At 44.4% G+C, this 20136-nt stretch overlaps 1 protein-coding gene and 1 pseudogene across 2 annotated transcripts in view; both read left to right on the top strand.

Annotated features, from left to right (window-relative positions):
* The window catches only part of GADL1 (glutamate decarboxylase like 1), a 650110-nt gene that overhangs the window by 21308 nt on the left and 608666 nt on the right, over nt 1-20136 (top strand). The window contains exon 1 of one of the 2 annotated variants that reach the window (XM_044934155.2): nt 17746-17868. The exons of the other annotated variant lie outside the window; for it this stretch is intronic. The gene's annotated coding sequence lies outside the window, so the exon portion shown is untranslated. Of the gene's footprint in view, nt 1-17745; nt 17869-20136 lie in introns of those variants that run through there. 2 annotated transcript variants of the gene reach the window in all.
* Nucleotides 17739-20136, top strand: part of LOC102392526 — a 54098-nt pseudogene continuing 51700 nt past the window's right edge.

Below are 20136 nucleotides of genomic sequence, written 5' to 3'. Positions count from 1 at the left end.
GGTGGCCAAGGTACTGGAGCTTCAGCTTTAGCATCATTCCTTCCAAAGAAGTCCCAGGGCTGATCTCCTTCAGAATGGACTGGTTGGATCTCCTTGCAGTCCAAGGGACTCTCAAGAGTCTTCTCCAACACCACAGTTCAAAAGCATCAATTCTTTTGTGCTCAGCCATCTTCACAGTCCACAACTCTCACATCCATATATGACCATAGGAAAAACCATATCCTTGACTAGATGGACCTTTGTTGGCAAAGTAATGTCTCTGCTTTTGAATATGCTATGTAGGTTGGACATAACTTTCCTTCCAAGGAGTAAGCGTCTTTTAATTTCATGGCTGCAGTCACCATCTGCAGTTATTTTGGACCCCCCAAAAATAAAGTCAGCCACTGTTTCCACTGTTTCCCCATCTGTTTCCCATGAAGTGATGGGACCAGATGCCATGATCTTAGTTTTCTGAATGTTGAGCTTTAAGCCAACTTTTTTACTCTCCTCTTTCACTTTCATCAAGAGGCTTTTTGGTTCCTCTTCACTTTCTGCCATAAGGGTGGTGTCATCTGCATATCTGAGGTTATTGATATTTCTCCCGGCAATCTTGATTCCAGCTTGTGTTTCTTCCAGTCCAGCGTTTCTCATGGTGTACTCTGCATAGAAGTTGAATAAGCAGGGTGACAATATACATCCTTGACGTACTCCTTTTCCTATTTGGAAGCAGTCTGTTGTTCCATGTCCAGTTCTAACTGTTGCTTCCTGACCTGCATACAGGTTTCTCAAGAGGCAGGTCAGGTGGTCTGGTATTCCCATCTCTTTCAGAATTTTCTACAGTTTATTGTGATCCACACAGTCAAAAGCTTTGGCATAGTCAATAAAGCAGAAATAGATGTTTTTCTGGAACTCTCTTGCTTTTTCCATGATCCAGCAGATGTTGGCAATTTGATCTCTGGTTCCTCTGCCTTTTCTAAAAGCAGCTTGAACATCAGAAAGTTCATGGTTCACATATTGCTGAAGCCTGGCTTGGAGAATTTTGAGCATTACTTTACTATATTACCATTATGGTTTATCCCAGGAGATTGGATATAGTTCCCTGTGCTGTACAGTAGGACCTTGTTGTTTAATCCATCTTGTATATAACAGTTTGCACCCACTGATCCCTAACTCCCACCCTGTCCCTCCTCCAGCTCCCCTCCCCGTTGCAACCACAAGTCCGTTGTCTATGTTTGTGAGTCTGTTTATGTTTCATAGATAAGTTCACTTGTAGCACATTTTTTAAATTTTTACTTATTTATTTTTGGCTGCTGCTGGGTCTTGTTGCTTTGCACGGGCTTTCTCTAGTTGCAGCAAACGGGGGCTACTCTTCATTATGGTGTGTGGGCTTCTCACTGCGGCGGCTTCTCCTGTTGGGGAGTGCAGGCTCTAGGTGTGTGGGCTTCAGGAGTTGTGGCACACGGGCTTAGTTGTGCCACAGCATGTGGAGTGTTCTGGACCAGGGATCCAACTCACATCCTCTGCATTGGCAGGTGGATTCTTATCCACTGTGCCACCAGGGAAGACCTGTGTAGTATTTTATGTCCCACATATAAGCAATATCACGATGTTTGTCTTTGTCTGACTTACTCACTTAGTATGATCATCTCTAGATCTATCCATGTTGCTGCAAATGAGCTGCGTATTATTAATATTCTTATTTTTAGGTGAGGAAACTGAGTTAGGGAAGGTAAGTCACTTTACTTCAAACAGTGAATTAGTAGCAGGGCTTGGATTGGATCCAGGGGTAAAGTCTAATCTAAAATTTGTATTTTTAACCACAATATTAAAGGATTTAGTGACAGGCTGAGAAATCTCAGGATACAGACTCTTTTGGTTTCACAAATAACAAGTACCTAGAAAACCATCATAGAATCCAGTGTCCAAACTCAAAGCTGTGTCTATGAACTTCTTCCCTTCGCTTTATGGGGCTTCTCTGATTTCTATCAGGGCTTTCCTGATAGCTAAGTTGGTAAAGAATCCACCTGTAATGCAGGATACCCTGGTTAGATTCTGAGATCGGAAAGAGCCACTGGAGAAAGGATAGGCTACCCACTCCAGTATTCTTAGGCTTCCCTTGTGGCTCAGCTGGTAAAGAATCCACCTACAATGTGGGAGACCTGGGCCCTGGGTTGCAAAGATTCCCTGACTATGGGAAAGGCTACCCACTCCAGTATTCTTGCATGGAGAATTCCATGGACAAGGGTTACAAAGGGTTGGACATGACTGAGAAACTCACTTTTTTTCGGGTTTCCCTTAAAGAGTCTGTAGCTCAGTTGGTAAAGGATACACCTGCAATGCAGAAGACCCTGGTTTGATTCCTGGGTCAGGATGATCCACTGGAGAAGGGATAGGCTACCCACTCCAGTATTCCTGGACTTCCCTGATAGCTCAGCTGGTAAAGAATCCACTTGCAATGCAGGAGACCTGGATTCGATCCCTGGGTTGGGAAGATCCCCTGGAGAAAGGAATGGTTATGCACTCCAGTATTCTGGCCTGGAGAATTCCATGGACTGTATAGTCCATGGGGTTGCAAAGAGTCAGACTCGACCGAGTGATTTTCACTTTTTTTCTGATTTCTAGGATGTAAGGATTAAGGATGCAGTGGACTGTTTTCCAGGTGTATCTTTGGGCCAAAGTATGTTTGCTGGGCAGCCTCCTAGGCCCTTTTATGGGCTCTGTTTTCCCAGGTTCCTGCATTTGAATGCCTCCCACCCCTGGTCTCCCTGGTGGTCCAGCAGTGGTAACACCCGCCCCTGGTATCCCTGGTGGTCCTGTAGTGGTAACTGCCACCTCTGGTTCCCCTCCCTGGTGGTCCGGCAGTGGTAACTCCTGCCCCTGGTCTCCCTGGTGGTCCTGCAGTGGTAACCCCCACCCCTGGTCTCCCTGGTGGTCCGGCAGTGGTAACCCCCGCCCCTGGTCTCCCTGGTGGTCCTGCAGTGGTAACCCCCACCCCTGGTCTCCCTGGTGGTCTGGCAGTGGTAAATCCCACCCCTGGTTCCCCTGGTGGTCCGGCAGTGGTAACTCCCCCCCTACTGGTTCCCCTCCCTGGTGGTCTGGCATGGTAACTCCCACACCTGCTTTCTCTAGTTCCTGTTCTGATTCACTGAAGTACAGATATTGTTTTCGGATCTCTTGTTTAGTTTCTTTCATTCACAACCTTTCCTCCATGACCTGATTTTCCTCTTTTCCTTTTTCCCATTGGTCAGTTTCTGACATTTTGAACATTTATATTTACACTATCCACATCTATGTTGAATTTACATGAAATGACCCTTGTCATCTACACTTGAAGAAGTGGGCTATTTGTCAACATACCACTTGCTGAGGTTTTTGTTTTTCCTACAACTGCCTTCTCTTGATGGGACATTTATGGGCTTCTTTTCAAACACTGAGATCTGAAGACTTGCCTGAATTTTCTTCAAAATTGTGTTTCCCAGCATCATCTGGAGTTTTCTGCATCCTTTGGTTGTTCGGTTCTACACAGGCAGAATTTGGGCACCAAAAAGGATGCCTTTTCTTATACATTAAGCTAATAGCTTTTTTTCCAACCACATTTGCTCACAGAATTGAAACTATTCTCAAAATCCATTAGCTGAGTGCTGAGATCCCTGATGACTTAAACTTTGATGGAGTGAGAAATTAATCAATTTCTGCCTGGAAGGTTTCTGTTAGTGCTACCAGATTAAGGAGCCTCACCAGAGCTTCTGCTTGATAAACAGCAGGAATGGGCAGCCAGACAAAGCCATCTCCGGTGGGACTCTGGGCCATCAGAGAGCATGAGGGCTTGTGGGGTTGGTGTTGGCACTCTTCCCCCCTTTCAGGAAAGGACACGCTTACAACATTTGTAGGTGTCTGTCTAAGGGTGGGGTCCCTGAGACAGAGATTTGAGTGACTTATGAGGGAGTGCTCTTCAGCAATAACCTGCTGGGGAGCAGAGGAAGGGGATGGGAAGGGGAATGAGTGGAACACGTCAGTGGAAACAATCTGATTTGCTGTTGGTCCCTGGTGCTCTGGAGCGTACACAGTGCCCTGGGACTGCTGCACCTTGAAGGAAGGGGCTGGGCTTTTTAAAAATTAGTTAATTTATTCATCTTTGGCCACACTGGGTCTTGGTTGCTTCGAGAGGGCTTTCTCTCTCTGTGGTGCACGGCCTTCTCACTGTGGTAGTTTCTCTTGTGGAGCACGGGCTCTAGTAGAAAGGCTCGGTAGTTGTGGCACAAGAGTTTAGTTGCCTCATGGTAAGTGGGCTCTTCCTGGACCAGGGATCAAAACCGTGTCCTCTGCATTGGCAGGCAGATTCTTAACCACTAGACCACCAGGGATGTCTGGACTTTTTTTTTTTTGAAACTCCTTATCAGTTACCTGCCCCTGCCCACCTCCTCTGTCCATCAACTTCTAAGCATCCTCTGCCCACCTGATGATCTTCAGCCAAGTATTAATATAATCCCTGGCAAAGCAGCTTAGGTGAGCCATTATCTGCTATACTTGCAGCCACTGGGGCCTGGACACATCAGCTGGTCAAGCGTGTTGGCTGTTATGGGGACCCACTTCCTGGGTTGATGATGATTTCCAGCCATGTCCTCACATGGTGGAGAGGGAGGTCCTGCCCTCATGACCTGTCTAACCTAATTACCTCCCAAAGTCCTTACTCCCTGATAATGTCACATCAAGGTTCAGTGCTTCAGTATATGAACTGGGCGAGGGACACAAACATTCAGTCCAAAACAGCAGGAAGTTGGAAGAATGGATAGAGTCAGCCCCAGTGGATGCCTGCTCTCGGCTCACCAGGTATAACTGTGTCATGTGGCCACACTGAGCTACAAGAATGGCTGAGAAAATGAGATTTTGGCATTTCTGGTCTCAGCAATAGGGGTAGGGAGGGGACCATGAGGCTGACATTGGAGGCTGGGCCAGATCCCTAGCAGTATCTCTGTGGAGCCTTTACTTATTGACATTGTTTTCCGAGGAGCTGCTGATTGATGACTGAATCTGGGCAACATTGCTAGTTTCCTTAAAAAGGAATGAGAGATGCTAATGAGCTTTGGGGAACTTGCTGTCCAGGGAGGGAGGTTGATCAGTAGGTCAAAACCTCTATTCAGTGTGACAAAGGCTATGAGAAAGGCCTGGCTCTCCACACTGTCCCACAGAACAGGAGGCCCAGAGGATGGACTCGGCCAGTTGGCTTGAGAGAGGCAGTTGGTTCATCACATGTTGGAACAATATTCTTGGTGTCTAATGTGACTGGGGTGAGGAATATGTGGGAATTGGCGGGGATCCGTCACCTTGCAGACTTGGAGAATGGATGGCAGTTAGATCAAGTTTATTGCGGCATGTGGAGTCCAAGTGCTCTTACAGAACAGTTGACAGGAGCTGGCCAGCGGGCAGCTGGAAAACCAATGGCTAACGTCAACTCGGCTCTCACTCTGGGTCAAGTTCTGGGAGTCAAGCTCTTCACATTGACGAGCTCTCCTAACTCTCACAGCACGACTGGTCCCTAGTACATCCTCCCCATTTTACAGAGGAAGAAACTGAGGCTTAGGAAGAGTAACTCATCTCAGGTTACACAGCTCTAAGTGGTGGCACTCAGTGTGTGAGCCTGTGTGCTAACAGTCATGTCCGACTCTGCAATCCTATGGACTGTAGCCCAGCAGGCTCCTCTGTCCATGGGATTCTCCAGGCAAGAATACTGGAGAGGGTTGCCATGCCCTCCTCCAGGGGATGTTCCTGACCCAGGATCCAACCCACGTCTCTGGAGTCTCCTGCAGTGGCAGGTGGATTCTTTACCACTAGCACCACCTGGGAAGCCCGATGACACCCAGATCTGAGCCAAGATAGTCTGATTCCAGGGTCTGCTCTTAACTCTTAATTAATTCAGCAGACATCTCCTGAGAATCAATGATGTGACAGAGGCTGTTCTAGGTGCAGGGGATACAGTGCATAAGACAGACAAAATTGTGGTCCTTATGGAGCTTCTCTTTTAGTGCAAGTAGCAAATACAATATTGTATAATGAATGAACCTTATTATAGCATAATGAAATAAATAAAATATTCATTTAAAAATAAATCACAGTTTTATAAACCACATGTAGTGATAATGTAACTGTGTCATAAGAAGGCTTCCTTCAGTGGTGATGCTGCTGCCACTGTAGCACCCTGCCTCCTGGCAGAACTGGGGCCCAGTGTGGAGTTTGGGAAGCACAGGATGGGTCCCGGGGCCAACACAGGGATGGAGCTGACACTTCTGTGCTGGTAGTACAGCACGAAAACTTGGGATGCCTGTTTCCAGAAGAGAAATCCTGGGTTGGCTGGTGCTTCCTTTTTTCTGTTTTTTTTTTAGCCACATCACACAGCTTATGAGATCTTAGTTCCCCACCGGGAGTTGAACCCAGGCCCTCAACAGTGAGAATGCAGAGTCTTAACCACTGGACCACCAGGGAATTCCCCCCATGAATGGTGCTGGTTTTGATGAGAACTTTGTCCTGGGAGGATCAGAGACAAGCGTACATAAGACAACCAAGCCACGGAGTTCAGCAGGACAGGTCAAGACTGAACTCTAGGTCAGACGTTGCAGTGGCAGCTCTGGGAGAAAACTCAGGTGTTTTATCAGAAATGTATCATGCAGCTGAAGATACGCAGCGTGGGTCTGATCTGAAACCATCTGCCTCTTTCTGTTTTCTTTCCAACCTCAGGGTCATGTTCAGAGATAGGCCTTTATATGGCAAGTTCTGTTTTGTTAATTCCATGAGGTTAGTTCTCATTTTGGACTTTAGAGAACCAAGCTGTAGAATCATACCGTAAATCTTACTACAGAGGGATGGGACAGCTTTTAGTTGAAGAAAAGGAATTGTAAACTGCTGTACAACCAAGGAAAATAACATAGCTACAAAGCTCTGTGCCTGTAACACTTTGTGTTTAGGGGTCAGGTTTGATCAGGAAACTAAGGGAATTATTTAAGTCATCCACTGAGTTTGCTATCAAATAGGAGCAAGTAGAAGAATTAAAGCAGGAAAAAAGGGAAAACAGCTGACTAAAGTGAAAAGGAGAGAAATTTATTGAGCAGAGTGACTGAGATCTTAGAGCGTAGTCTGGACAGATATGAAATGAAAAATGAGATCTTGTTCTTCTTTTTTATCTTTGTGAAAAAACTGGAAAACTGTTACTGGCTTTGTATTAAGGTTTCACCCTTTTTGCTGCTTTTGGGACACTGCTTTGCTTAAACACTTGGTCGTGGCTGCATTGTCCCCCCCCCCCCCCCCCCCCGTGGTGTTCAAAAGAATAAACATTTTCTTACGGATTAAAGAAAACTTCCTTCTTTCTAAAAAAAATAAAATAGTATTTTTTAAAAAAGAAAACGAGATCTTAGAGGCTGGATGAGACAGATCTAAGAATGGACAGGAGAAGCACATTCATCCAACCCCCTTCCTAATGAAGAGGTTGCTGTGTGTCTGCTCTAAGATCAGAGAAGGTCACTCATCTCTGGGAGGAGATGGGACTAATGTTTCCCCGGCAGTCCTTGACTTTGGGAAACGATTGAAGGGTATTTCTGTAAAACTGCAGGTTGTTCTCCCCGAATAAGAACAACTGGGTAAGCTCCCTTGAGGACTGAGACAACTGCACAATATTTGGATAGATGTGAATGACGAGGCCTGAGAAGATAAAATTCTCAAGGCATTGAGTCATGACTTGGAAACTGGTTCTGTTATCAGTTCTCACAGGTGGGAAAGCAGGAATTGCCTGTGCCAGGTGGGAACTTCCTAGAAATTTATGGGATTGGGGTTTCCCTACAGGGAGAGGCACAGGGCATATAAGACATCCTCCAGAGGAGCCAGGCAAGATAAAAATTAACCAGATCAATCCTGAGTCCGTTATTGATCTGAGGAGGGCATCCCTCCTGAGTGGGTTTGAATAACTCGGGAAAGTGAAGCTAGATAAGATTTGTTTGAAAATTGTATGCTTGGAAAATGATTGACTCCCTGACTTGGTATCAGATACTCTGAGGGACCCAGAGAGACCAACCCAAGAGGAGGAAGTTAGAAAGACAAGTGCCTGGGTCAGAAAAGCAGTATGAAAGCCGACAGAAAGTAAGTGCCAGGCCAGCAGAAAGGTGTGGTCCTACTCCCCATAGCGAAGGTGAGGGACCCTGTAAGAAGCAGGTGAAGCTGCTATCATCTCAGATGTAGCTTCTGAGGGGAACAGGGGGGTGCAGACACCAGAGGCCTGTCACACTCAAACAGAAAACAGATGGAAGAGAAGGAAATGTTACAGGCCAAGAAATTTCAAAAGCAGAAAAAATGGTCTTGAGGAGCATACCATAGCAGATGCTCTTACTGGACCCTTGGACACAGGCCACTCCTGAGCAGCATCCTGGGGATGCTCAGAGTGAAACTGGCCAGACTCATTGAGGTTGTGAAAATAAACAAGAGACCACCCAAACGAGAACAAACAGAGGCTGTTTCCAGAGTTTGCTATAGCAAGGGGATCGCCCATCATCACCTGTGTTTGCCAGAAACTCAGGGAGGCAGGGGATGGGGGAGCTTTACAGTGAAAAATAGGGAAGATGTCAAGAAGGCAGGAGGAGAAGGGGACGACAGAGGATGAGGTGGTTGGATGGCATCATGGACTCGATGGACATGAGTTTAAGTAAGCTCTGGGAGTTGGTGATGAACAGGGAAGTCTGGCATGCTACAGTCCATGGGGTGCAAAGAGTTGGGCATGACTGAGAGACTGAACTGAACAAGAGTGCTCTGATTGGGGGCTGTAGGCACAGGGAATCTGGAAGCAGGCTAACCAGAAGTGAAGCATTTTATGTTCCTAATCTGGGGAACAGAGTGGGATTTCTCTGGTCGGTCATGAGTTGGAACTGGGAGCAAACATTTGGGAAGCTGGTGGTCGTTGACCAAGTCTTGGTTGTCTGGGATGATTGCTGCAGAGGTTTTGTGTTCCTAGACTAATTGCTGCAGAAGTTAGGGGTCAGAGTTCTATTTTCATCTATTGTCTGGCCATTTGTCTGTTTGGTCTCTTAAGAGTAAAACTGTTCTAGAGAGCAGATTGTATGGACCTGCACATTTCCATAGTAGGAACCCCATGACTTGGATAGTAAGTAAATGGCTGACCATAAAAAATGTAGAGGTGATTTCCTGGTTTTCAGCATTTTTCTGGCCTTGTACATGGCACTGGGCATGTACAGAAACCTGTACATGTGCATGATCATCTGGACTTACAGAGATATTTTTTTCAGAGATCTTTACAAACTTTGCTTTTCCTTTTAAGTTTCTTTTCAGCTTGTTGTCTGTCCCAACTGTTATTGCCACCTCAGGCAGGTGCAATATTAAACAATTGCTGCTGATAGTTTTTGATAAATACCCCTGAGGAAAAGGTTGCACACTCAGAGTAAGCTCTGAGTCAAGTCCCATAAAGACTTGCTTAATGACAGTGTCCAGGGAACTGCAAGAGAGGTCAAATAATAACAATTCTCTGGAGTGGTGATTTGGGGAGGTCAAAGCCTGTCTGCTTCCTCCAGTGGCTGCTAGTTTTCACTTTGATTGTGGAACTGTGGTTTTCAAGGCTACTGTGAAGCTGGAGAGGGGAAGGGATCAGAAAGAGCAAATTAAAATGCCACAATCCTGCCTATTCTTACCAAGATGTGGTTCTTGTCCTTGGGTTGTTGCAAACCTTTTGTAAATTTCCAGAGTTTTGGAAAAGTTGACTTGCACAATTTTGCTGATTCATTGCTTTTCCAGAGAAGCAGATTTTCAGAGGTCCTTACTCTCACATGCAATAGCTTTGGTTCTGCTTCCACTGAAATGCATGTGCTTGCCTTCCTTCCTCAAACCTGTAGTTATCCATGTTCTAGGCTTCCCTCATCCCCACCCCTTTCCAGACTATCTGGGTAAACCATTAGACATTGCCCAAGAATCAAGATTGATCCATCCCTTCACCATCTCTTTGTCCAGGCAAAGTGGATAATGAGATATACTACTTCAAGTTTTGCCCAGGTAGGGATTCCTCGACATTTTTTTCACAGATGCTTTAGAGTGAATCAGTAATATTTCAGTTTGACTTGTGCCACCATATTTTGTAGACCATCTGTAAACCAGACTCGAGTATTGTCTTCCTCAAATGGTCACAGGAAAGTTCCACGAGGCTGTAGGAATAGATGAAGAGAGAGAGGGCAATGCAACAAGAGGGATTGCTAAGGGAGTCTCAGCCAGTGCCATGCACGAGTGCTTCCAGGGCCTGGTCAAGCTCAGTCCTGGGTAAGCCATTGTCATCTGATGATGGATTAATGCTACGTATACCCACCTTCATGGTTGGTGGGTCAGATGATGATGGAAATTTAGTGATGGGAAGCTCAGACAACATGGTCACTTGATACCCCCTGGTTAGGTGTTCAGCCTCTACTTGGGTGTAGTAGTAAGCCAACAGCTATTTCTCAAAACTAGGATAAGTATAGGCAGAAGAAGACATGGCATTACTCTGAATTCTATACGTATCTGCCCTTGAACTCACCAACTAGGGTTTACCAGATGTCCCATTGTTGTTGTTGTTGTTTAGTTGTAAAGTCATGTCTGACTCTTTTGTGACCCCATGGACTATAGCCTGCCAGGCTCCTCTGTCCATGAGGTTTCACAGGCAAGAATACTAGAGTGGGTTGCCATTTCCTTCTCGAGGGGATCTTCCTGACCCAGGGATCAAACCCGTGTCTCCTACATTGACAGGTGGATTGTTTACCACTGAGCCACCTGGGAAGGCTAGATGTCCCATTAAGCATCCCTATTTGCCACTGCATCTCAGGTACCTGGTGAAATGTTTGCAGAATGTTGGACCCTTAAAGCAAGTAGCAAGCGGTGGTCCAGTGGTTAAGACTGCACCTTCCAGTCCAAGGGCTGCAGGTTTGATCCCTGGTCAGAGAGCTAAGATCCCATATGCCTCAGGGCCAAAAAAACCAAAGCATAAAGCAGAAACAATATTGTAAGAAATTCAATAAAAACTTTAAAAAGAATGGTCCACATTAAACTTTAAAAAGATAAAGCAAGTAGCTAGGTGTCTTTCGTTAACCCTTGTAGAGACCAACCCACGTAATCAAAACCTTGGGTTGGCAAACTGTGGCCTACAAGCCCAATCTGGTCACATCCATTTGTTTAAATATCTTCTATGACTATTTTTATGCTACACACCTGGAGGTTTGAGTGTTTGTGACAAAGACCAGGTGGCCCACACAGCCTAAACTATTATGACTCTTTACAGGACTTGTTTGCTGGCCCCTAGCCTCTACCACTGGCTCCTCTGCCCTCTGAATTCTATGTAGGTTCAGTCCTGGGAGCATGGCAGAGGCTGAAGGGAAGGAGGAGAGGGAGCTGGGGGTTTCATTCCTTTAGTTTCCTCCCTTTGCTGCCTCAAGTTCAGGACTAAAAGTCTCAGGTCATCTTGGGGCCCCCCTCCAATCAGCCATTTCTGCCTCTGGGTTCTGGTAATGTCAGCCCATCCTGCCCCTTCTGGTCCAAGGATGACACCTGCTCCCTGCTATCCTATCCCTGGGGCCCCGTGCTGTCCCTCATGGTTTCTGAACCTTTGCTTGTCCTTATGCAATGGCCCTTTGTTAAGCTGTCCTTAATTTAAGGATACCTTCTGCTCCTGGAACTCTGACTGACGCAGCAGATTTACAGTACTCCCTTTAAAGACAAATATGTAACTCTGCCATCCTAATTTTATAGAAGAAAGAAGATACTGAAAATAATTTTACAAAGATGGTACCAGTAGGTATCTGTGCTTTGTGAAATTATCAAAGGTTTTTATTATATTCTTTTTGCTTTTCCTTGACTTTATATGGTGACGATAGATTACTTTTGTGCTAAGGAAAATGTTAAATAATATAATCAAAAGAAAAAAAAAAAGCCTAAGCTCTTTGGCTTGGACCAAACCCCACTGTGTCCTAAAGCTCAGTGATCTGTGATGTCTTTTCCGGGAGGTCGTGTAGAGGATGGAGCGGCCTCCGCCTTTAGAATCTGCAGCTCACCCTGCGCTCAGCCTTCAGTCACAGAGACCGAAGGGAGATGCACAGATACAGTCCTGTGTGAAGGAAAGCTGCACGGCGCAAAACAGCCTGGAGCTAAAACTCCCTCCATGTCCTCCCCACCATTCTATACAGAATAAAGAGCTTTCTCCCCTGAAGAAAGGAAGGGACATGGAGACTGATTACGTTCAACTCCCAGCTGATCCCAGTCTCCGGCTGGTATCGGGAATTCCTTACCCCAGTTGTTGATTGCTAACTAATCAAAAATAATCACGAGGAAAAAGAGACCCCCCTCAAAATGATGCACCTCCGCATATATATGTTTTCTATATATACCTACTCTCTTCTTGACTTAGCCCAGCAGTCCACTAATCGGACTGCTGCCCCTTCTTGCCCCATTAAAGGTGATCTGTTCCTGTAAAATGCCCGTCTCATTTTTTTTCCTTGAACCTCGCCTTCTCTAACTCCCTTACCTTACAATGTGGGTGTGCATGGCACATACACACACATACACCACGTGCATGCACACCCCAACATACATCACCACACACTCCAGATACACAATATATACATATACACCCCACACACTGTATATGCATACATACCACATACACAGACACACACATACTATACACACACTCACCTACATACCACATATATACCACAGCACAAACACTATATGCATGCACACCCCACATACATACTATATATACATACCACACACACACACTATATAACACACACCCCACATACACACACACACACTTAAAGATACACCCCTCCCACATACACCATATACACACCACCACCACACACACCCCACATACAAACACCCCACAAACACACACACCATGTGCACACACACCACACTGTCAAACCCACCACTTTCACACACAAAGGACAGTTGTGTCGGCCCAGTGTACCTTCACTTCAGGGGCTGCCACGTGTCCTGTCCCGTGTGACTAGTGTCGGCCACGCCTGCAGCTGATGGTCCTGGATTTGTGTTAAGCCGAAGAAGCAGGAGAATACTCTATTTGCAGAGTCCTTTCTCTGTGTAGCTTCCTCTTAAAGTATTCCACACTGAAAATTCTGTCTCCACCTCCCTAAACTCTGACATTTGTCTCCTCAACTCAGAGAGCTTGCCTGGTTCCATTTCCGCTCTCCATCCCTACACTGTGGTTTGGAAATTGCCTCAGGGCAGAAAGATGGGGCGATCTTAGGTTTGATCCTCCTTTGTTTCTTCTAGAGATCACGGTCCTGAACTGCCTGTTGTCCGACATCTGAAAATACGTATGTCCTATGTCCCCTTCTCCTCCCAAGGTTTCTAGTTGTTTATTACAGGAGGGTCATTCTGGACTTTGTCACTCCCTTACCCTGACTGGCACACACAAGTTTTGAATACCTGCCTGCCTGAATGAATGAATAGCATACAGAGAAGTCGACTACGGCTTGTGAGCAGGATCAAAAGATCTGCACCTTGGGGTGTGACTAAGGCCAGCAGACTTGGAATCTTGGGCAGAAGCTGAATTGTGAGATGGCTTAAAGAAAGGCATCTGCTCCTCCAGGAAAGAGAGGTGGCCCAACATAGTCCTTCTTAAAAGTATTTCCTTTATTTATTTATTTGGCTGTGCCAGGTCTTAGTTGCACCAAATGGGATCTAGTTCCCTGACCAAGGATTGAACGTGGGCCTTCTGCATTGGGAGTGCAGAGTCATAGCCACTGGACCACTAGGGAAGTCCCAACCCTACATGGTCTTGACTGTGGTTTTGTGTTGCAGAAAATGTTTCTGAATTGGGCCCCGAGGGACCTGCATTCTACTCTTAGCTTTCCTACAAGCCAGCACTTTGAATGGCGCATAGAGCTATGTGATCTGCTTTAACCAATGAAATGTTAGTGAAACCCATGAGTCACTTCCAGGTGGCATCTTTAAAGGCCATGCGACATCTGTCACATTCTTCTTTTTTACTATATAATCATGTATCTAGAAGCTAGTGAACCAAGTTGGACATGTAGCATGAATAAGAAATTAATTTTTTGCTGGGTTGAATTCTGGGAATTGTTTATCAGCCAAGCATAGCCAGTCACATCTGGACTCATGTAAACACTGTCCATGCATTATTTAATTATGATTACAATTTAATACTTCCTACAATCTCTGAGTCGTAGTCATTATTGTGGATGAGGAGACCAAGACACAATGGGTTATGTAACTTTTCTCAATTCACAGCGTTGGTAAGTGGAGGAGATGAGTCAAGAATTCAACTCCAGGGAGTGGTCTCCGACACTCACTGCTCAACAGTACAGTCGGCAAGGGTGAGGCAGAGGGAGAAAGGTACCCAGGACCTGGTGATGGTGGGGCCCCTGAGGAGCAGTGTCATGCGAGGTGGTTTTTTACAGTCTGTTGCAGTGTTTGGTTTCATCTAATTGCTTTATCTTTTCCCTTACAAGCTTAGAGAGAGTCTGGACGTGTCCCTGAATCTGCTTTTGACATTTTGTATTTCATGCCCATGAAGTTGTGGGGATTTTTAATTGTTGGTTGCTTTTTCAGAGTAAATGAAGAAATTATATTCAAAGGGATTCCTGCATGCCACATGGAAAGCCTTTGATGATGTCTTGGCATTTGAGGAAATGAGCTTCTAAATGAATAAATAGCTATTGTATGTGATTGGACAGAATTTAAATGGCAACAAGGAAGGACCAAGAATAGCTATTCAGGTCTCTCCTGGCTCTCTTGTAATCCTTTGAATACTTAATTGGATTTTCCTTCAAGTGCCTATTCCCCCCGCCTCTTTTTTTTCTTCTTTTTTTTCTTTATTGGAGTATAGTTGATTTACAATGTTGTGTTCATTTCTGGTATACAGCAAAGTGATTCTATTATACATCTCTCTCTCTCTCTCTATATATATATATATACACACACATATGTATTTTCAGATTCTTTTCCATTACGGTTTGTCACAGGATACTGAATATAGTTCCCTGTGCTTCACAGTAGGTCCTTGTTGTTTATCTCTTATATATAAAGTACTGTGTATCTGTCAGATGTCTTTCAGTATCTCCAGTAGTTTGAATGGAGCAAGCTCAAGACTAGTCATGAATCATGATGTCAGTAGAGGGCATGGAGTCAGCTGAGGAGAAGGACCTAGGGAAGCCCTGGGAGCAGAGGGGGCAGGAAGTGGAAGCCATCCGTGTCACTGGCCTCAGGGATGCCCCTCCTCTGAGCCCTGCTGGCACCCAGGTCTGTGCCGGTCATCCTGTATCAAAGCTGCACTAACTGGTCACGTCCGCTAGTCTCTCAGTCCTTTCTCTGTCTCTTAAGTTAACCCACAGCCCCGTATGGACATGTTCTATATGTATCTTTGATACATTTCCTAAGGTAGAACCCAATATGTGGAAAACAATTACTGTTTATTAATTATGGTTAACCAGGAAATGGGGATTTATTGAGAAGGAGGATAGGAAATGCTTTATCCATCTCTTTCTGGAGGACAAACTTGACAGCCATCATCACCCCAAAGAAAGCCCTAGAAAAGCCTACTGGTCAATCAAAGCTATATGTTAGACATACTCCAACCTTGATAGCATCTTAATAGTACCTCAGAGGGGACCTCAGGGAGGATACTTATTGCACTTTGGATCTGGGTTCAGTGATTTTAAGGAGAGTCTTACAAGGCAGAGAACTAATTGGTATTAGACAGAACTTATGACATAGTGCTTAATGGAATATAGAGGTGAAGGTTTTGAGGTGCATATATTGGTGCATAAGCTGGTAGGTTTTTTTTCTGTTTGTTTTTAAAATTATTTATTTGTTTGTTTGTTTTTGGCTGTGCTGTGTCTTCGTTGCTGCACGGGCTTTTTCTAGTTGCAGTGAGAGGGCTTCCCACTGTAGTGGCTTCTCTTGTTGTGGAGCACAGGCTCCGGGGTGCATGGGCTTCAGTGGCTGTGGCACGTGGGCTTAGTTGCTCCACAGCATGTGGGATCTTCCCGGATCAGGGATCGAACCCATGTCTCCTGCAGTGGCAGATGGATTCTTTACCACTGAGCCACCAGGGAAGCCTGAAGCAAGTAGTTTTAAAAGTAAAGTGTTTCATTGCTTTAGAGACTTATCTTCGAAGTGTAAGTATTAGATTAAGTAGCCAAATGTTTTTCTGCCTGATCCCAGTGTTGTTAAGCACTGAGGAAAAAAAAAAAAGTATGTTTGTACATAAATATTCCACAGTGAAGTTGTTAAGGAAGAGTGCTCAGTCCCAGAACTGTTTAGCACAAAACCTGGAAAGTTGATTGGTTTTGGTTCTTGAGATAGAACCAAAAGAACCTGGCCGGTATTTTGGAGACTCGAAACCTCAGCTGTTAGCAAACAGCTGATGTCTTTTCTCTAACCTTTCTCAAGTGAGGATTTGCACCCTTCACATGGTACCAATCATCAAAGTTTGACCTGAATTATTTAAATCCACTGGGGTTGAGGTAAGGTGATACTAGAATCCTCTGGCAAAGAAGACTTAGTTTTCTGCTTTTCACAATTACTGAGGTTTTCACAGTGTCAATGAGTGGAGTATCTTTCAATGGGTGAAGTAGTCTATTTTGTTTCTAGTCCATCAGAAATAAGTTGACATTTGCATTCGTGGTAGTTCCTTTTAAAAATGGATTGACCCTGCATGGTTGTATAAATGGTTCATACCAACATGGTGGTATGTCCCAAAGGAGTTAATGTGATTGCTCCTTCATCCTGAGTGAATCAGTTTCTGCTCCCTACATGTGGAGAAAAAAGACCTCTTTCCTGGAGAACACAGTGAGGATAGTGGACGATTTTGCTTTTTGACCTATTGGCCATGGCATTGTAGCCCAAAGATGGCATGAAATGAAGCTGAAAATCATCTGCTTGAATGTTAATAATTTTATGCACTAGGGATTTGTGAAATGCAGTAACAATAAGAAAACATTCCTGAGCCTATAGAAAGATAAATTATGCAGTCAGCATCTGGAATTTAAATGATATGTTTTCCTCTTTGGATGCAAATAACAGTTAATGGTGACAAGGGTATCGCAATCCTAATGTAATTTCTCCTCTGGAAATATGTCTTGAAAATTATGAAGCTATTTTCAGTTCAAAAGATAAAACTTAAAAGAATTAAGTTAAAGGATAACCAAACCCAAAACAAAACAAACTGAGAGAGAATTGTTTTCTTTGAAAAAGCCACATCTTGTTCCCTTCCCTATTTTTTCTTAAGTTTTCTTAGAAATATCAGTGTTTTCTCTGCATAATAATTGAAATCATCACCATCATCATTATGTCACCTGTTGAGTGAATACCATGAGATGAGCACGATGCTAGACTCTTTAATTTCATGTCAAAAACTCTATGAGGCAGGTATTATTACCCCATTTTACAGGTGATAAATACGAAGGTTAGAGAGATGGTGTCATTTTCACAGCACATTGTCTCCCTCAAAGACTCATGAGCCTTTCAGTGTTAGAGACAGGATGCAACTCAGAAACCATCCTTCGTTTACAGACAAGGACACCAAGGCATAGAGAGGGGAAATGACCTGAAGTAGAATCTTACTGTGGGTTGTACATCGTGGGGACCTTGTGATTGGATGTTCACCATCCACTCTAGCTCAACATTGGTAATTCCTCCCCCCTCATCCATTATTGCAGAGAAGGCAATGGCAACCCACTCCAGTACTCTTGCCTGGAAAATCCCATGGACGACGTAACCTGGTGGCTGCCATCTATCGGGTCGCACAGAGTTGGACACGACTGAAGCGACTTAGCAGCAGCAGCATCCATTATTGATTCAAGAATGGATGATTATGGCCAGTGAAGTGTGAGGGTAAGTGTGCTGGAGGGCTTTCAGGAAGAATTTCATCAGTCCCTAAAGAACTCCGAGGAGAGAAGGTAGTCATCTTTCCATTAGCCCAAGAATGATGCCAACCCCAGGCTGGTAGAGCAGAGCAGTAGCAGGCCCTTGTATTCCTGATGACCTTGATGGACCTCTGATTCAGTTAAATTTGAATTGCATCCAACCTCTAGACTCTATAGTTATTTTAAAGGTCTAGGGACTTCCCTGGCGGTCCAGTGGTTAACACTGCATTCTCAGTGTAGACAGCCCGAGTTTGATCCCCGGTCAGGGAACTAGATCCCACATGTTGCAACTAAGACCTGGCACAGTTAAATCAATCAACCAGTCAATCAAATAAAGGTCTATATGGTTGTATAGTTATAATAAATAAGTATATAGTAATAATAAATTCCCTTGTTACTTCAGTTTGAGTCAGAATTTCTACTTGCAGCCAAAAGGATGTAAACATTCAACTTGCAGTTACCCAGCTTCCTCTCTAGCTCTGCAATCTCTGTTTTATACACACACCAAGTTCAGTGAATTCAGTGAGGAGAAAAGCAAATTATTTTACATGTAAGTTATAACAAAGAATTGGGGAAATGAAGAAGCACAAAGTAGAGATACAGAATAAGATGTACATCGATCCCAAGGCCATGGGTAAAGTAGATGAAGTTTCAGATTGGAAAATTGCTTGGAGATGGTTTATCAGATATCTTTTCTTTTAATTGAAGTATAGGTGATTTGGTGGCTCGGACCATAAAGATCTGCCTGTGATGCAGGAGAGTGAGGTTCAATCCCTGGGTCAGGAAGATCCCTTGGAGAAGAGAATGGCAACCCGCTCCAGTATTCTTGCCTGGAGAATCCTGTGGACAGAGGAGCCTGGCGGGCTACAGTCCATGGTGTTGCAAGAAGTCAGACATGATTGAGCGATCAACACTATAGATGATCTACAGTGTTGTGTTAATTTCTGCTGTATGGCATATTGACTGAGTTATGTACATATATACATTCTTTTTTTAATATTCTTCTTCAGTTCTGTTCAGTTCAGTCACTCAGTTGTGTCCGACTCTTTGCGACCCCATGGACTGCAGCACGCCAGGCCTCTCTGTCCATCACCAACTCCCGGAGTCCACCCAAACCCATGTCCTTTGAGTTGGTGATGCCGTCCAACCATCTCATCCTCTGTCGTCCCCTTCTCCTCCTGCCTTCAATCTTTCCCAACATTAGGGACTACATTATGGTTTATCCCAGGAGATTAGACATAGTTTCCTGTGCTATGCAGTCAGGCCTTGTTGTTTATCCATCCTATATATAATGGTTTGCATCTTTGAACCCCAAATTCCCAGTCCACTCATCCTCCTCCCCCCATCTTGGCAGGCACAAGTCTGCTTTCTATGTCTGTGAGTCTGTTTCTATTCTGCAGGTAAGTGACTTTGTGTCATATTTTAGATTCCACACGTAAGTGACAGCATATGGTATTCGTCTTTCTTTTTCTGACTCACTTCACTTGGTATGATAGCCTGTAGTTGCATCTGTGTTGCTGCAAATGGCATTCTTTCTTCTTTATGGCTGAGTAGTATTCCATTGTATACATGTACCGTATCTTTTACATTCGTTCATCTCAAATACTAATTTTGAACAGAATCTCGAACATGTGAGTTGATCTGTATCACCTGGATACAGTTGTACTAGTGTGCTACTCTATTTAGTACAGTAGAATTTTAAAATGAAAACTAAGCTTCTAGAGCCATAATCATTTTGTACTTTGAGTCCACTAAGTGAATAACAAAGGTATGGATATGTGTGCATCTGCAGGCAAGATATTATTGAGGTATTTAGACTTGACCTGGAACTTCCCTGGTGGTCCAGTGGTTAAGAATCCCAGTGCAGGGGGCCTGGGTTCAATCCCTAGTCAGGGAACTAGACCCCTCACACCATGACAAAGGCCCTGCATGCCTCAACTAAGACCCAGCACAGCCAACTAGATAAATAAATATTAATAAATAAAAATAAATATTAGACTTGACCCACTCACTTATATTTTAGAGGTTTGAGACCTGTAGAGACATAAATATTCATTTGCTCCTTTTTGTCTCTACAAACATGGCCTTTTCACACCAAAATAAAGCGTTTGAGTTTTGTCTGAGAAATACTGGAATTCTTCTCCCATATGTGCCTCACTTTTACCTGCTTCCCGAGAGGTCAGAAGTTTCCAGCTAGAACAAGTATACCCACCCACTCACCTCCACCTGATTAGGA

Source organism: Bubalus bubalis, chromosome 21, assembly GCF_019923935.1.
Source record: "Bubalus bubalis isolate 160015118507 breed Murrah chromosome 21, NDDB_SH_1, whole genome shotgun sequence".
Classification (NCBI taxonomy): Eukaryota; Metazoa; Chordata; class Mammalia; order Artiodactyla; family Bovidae; genus Bubalus; species Bubalus bubalis.
Note: the sequence above shows the minus strand (reverse complement) of the source record. Positions and strands in the feature narration are given on the sequence as shown.